Source organism: Pinus tabuliformis, chromosome 1_1 (genome assembly GCF_031772625.1).
Source record: "Pinus tabuliformis cultivar Carrire ecotype Pingquan chromosome 1_1, CPIR1, whole genome shotgun sequence".
NCBI classification, from domain to species: Eukaryota; Viridiplantae; Streptophyta; class Pinopsida; order Pinales; family Pinaceae; genus Pinus; species Pinus tabuliformis.
In genome coordinates this window covers 443,806,286-443,808,890 of record NC_142297.1, presented here as the reverse complement: position 1 = coordinate 443,808,890, position 2,605 = coordinate 443,806,286, and the positions used below count along the sequence as shown (strand labels likewise).

The 2,605-nt window shown below is 42.0% G+C and overlaps 1 non-coding gene across 1 annotated transcript; it reads right to left on the bottom strand.

Moving 5' to 3' along the window:
• Positions 1–406: 406 nt before the first annotated feature.
• Positions 407–479, bottom strand: TRNAT-UGU (transfer RNA threonine (anticodon UGU)). Its single transcript has one exon. It is a non-coding gene; the product is annotated as a tRNA-Thr (tRNA).
• Positions 480–2,605: the final 2,126 nt, after the last annotated feature.

Below are 2,605 nucleotides of genomic sequence, written 5' to 3'. Positions count from 1 at the left end.
AGGAAATGGAGTGCTGCCCAACCACACCTTATGCCAGGAATCAGATCTGGAGGGTACGACATTACCCCTTCCCTTTTTAGAAACTCGCCCACCGGAATACCTATACTTGTTAGCTCATGCCCAAGGGAGATGCCAAGCAGGGGAGATAAGGACTACCAATCCATTCTCCTTCCTAACTAGCTTATATACTGGGATTTGATCTCCATCTTCTATTTTCTTTCCATTGAGTTTTCCAAGCGACTAGCTAGCATTATATAGTCTATAAGCAAACGCTAATTCCCATTCCAGACATCGAAAAGGAATTGATTAACCCCATCTATAGATCGAATGATCGTAAGAGTATTCTCCATTCCATCTTGATCCTAACAAAACTTTGTGGATTATGGAAATGAGAGGAACGGAAAAGAGCCAGCTATCGGGATAGAACCGATGACCATCGCATTACAAGTGCGATGCTCTAACCTCTGAGCTAAGCAGGCTCGAGGGAATATCACTCCCCATTTCATTGGGGTGAGATCCATAGATTCCTTTGGAATCCTAACGATTATAGGGCGAATCAGATTCAATGACGCAATCCAGATTACGATTACAACGGAACATTGTTTGAATGTAGATTCTTTCAAGGGAAAGAAAGGAGAAGTAAGGGTCAATTGATATCGATCGTTTTACTCACTCTTCCAAATCGACTAGGGGAGCATAATAACATTGCATTTAAAATGGATAAATAATATAATGATTCCCAGTCATATTTGATTGGGGTAGAGATAGAGAAGGGGAGAGAAGGGGAGTAGGGGAGGATATTTCTCCCACCCAATATTGAGCAAATATCCAATGAATAATGTTGATGGATATTCCATAATAGGATTAGATCAAGGTATGATCTTGTTCTTCGAGAAGGGGATATGGCGGAATTGGTAGACGCTACGGACTTGATCGAATTGAGCCTTGGTATGGAAACCTACCAAGTGATAGCTTCCAAATCCAGGGAACCCTGGAATATTTTGAATGGGTAATCCTGAGCCAAATCCAGTTCATGAAGACAATGTTTCTTCTCCTAAGATAGGAAGGGGATAGGTGCAGAGACTCAATGGAAGCTATTCTAACGAATGAATCTCATTTGGTCCAATACTGTAGTTATAGAACAATCTATTTACACCTCAAAAATGGAGAGAGATGTTATATAACATCAGACAAAACTGGCGGACCTTGCTTTCAATGCTTAGCCCAGCTGCCAGGTTGAGTGAAGACCAACCCTATTATATCTTATATTCATGTGAAAGATTTATCTGGATTCTGTAAAGATGTTGTAAAGAGAGCTTGCTGGCTTGCTCATTACCCACTAAATCAGAGCCATAGAGGGTGTGAAACCCGGTCCCGCTGGCAGATGTGGAAGGAAGTAAAGAAGGAGGAGCCCTATGAAGAGGAGCAAGTTGGAGTGCCTTTGACACCTAGGTCTCTCTTTCAAGCTCAGGAGAGAGAGTGAGTGCCCGAGTCGTAGTATGACCGAAGCCTCCTGCCCAAAGATTATGGTGAAATGTCATTCTATTCTAGGCGGGTGAGTATCAAAAGGAAGACTCACCAAGCTGATGCCATAGGACTGAAGACTCGAGTGTGCTATTTCGTAGCCGTTCCTGAGCAATTCAATTCAAGGAGGCCGGATTTACCTTTATGAACCTCAGCGCGAAGTGGTCAGGTTTAGAGAAAGACCGCCCTTCCCTTCCTATGCGGCTAGGTGATAAACGCATAAACCGCTTTTCGAAGGTTCGACGCAGTTGACTGGGATACTACAACTCCATGCGGTTGATAAGCCAAGCGGTTCTTGTACTTTAGTTCTTTTTGAACGGTTCTGCTCGAGATCAATTCATTGGTCCGCTAAAGGAATGAGAGATGGGGCAAGAGATGTCCCGCTACCTTGCCTTTAGTAGTCGAGAAAAGGGAGTAGTCGAGAAGAGAAGAGGTATTGAAAATCAGACTGTGGTTGGTTCCATAGGGATAAAAAGATGATTTCTGGCTCTCCTGTCAAAATGGACAGGCTATTGTTGGATAAATTACTTTCCATATGAAGATTTATACAATATAATTGACCTACTTATGGCCATCAGGTCTTGAAACCGCATCAAATGCCTGCCATTTTCACGCGTTTTACGACAACTTTCACCCACTTAAGCTTTTACACACACCTTATCAGACATAGTTTCTGGAATTTCTTTATGACGAAAACTGCCTTGGTCAGAAGTCTCTTGATTCTATCTCTAGTTACCCAAATGATACGAGTCAATACGTTAGCAAAGCTATTAATCCAATTGATGTTCTAACTCTTTTAAAGCAGCCTTCTTCCAGTGTTGAGGACAAATTGCAGTGGAAAATTGGTTTCGCAACTGGTCAGTGAATAATACCTGAATAAATGAGCTATTATAATACACATATTTACCCAGTGATGGAATTGACATAGGTCCAAACACATCACTGTGCACAAGATCTAAGATCCCTTTCACCCTCTTAGCACCAGAGGGGAAACTCACCCTATTTTTCTTCCCATATACACAATGTTCACAATAATCAAAATCCAGAGAGAAATCAAACATACCTTCTACCATACCATTAC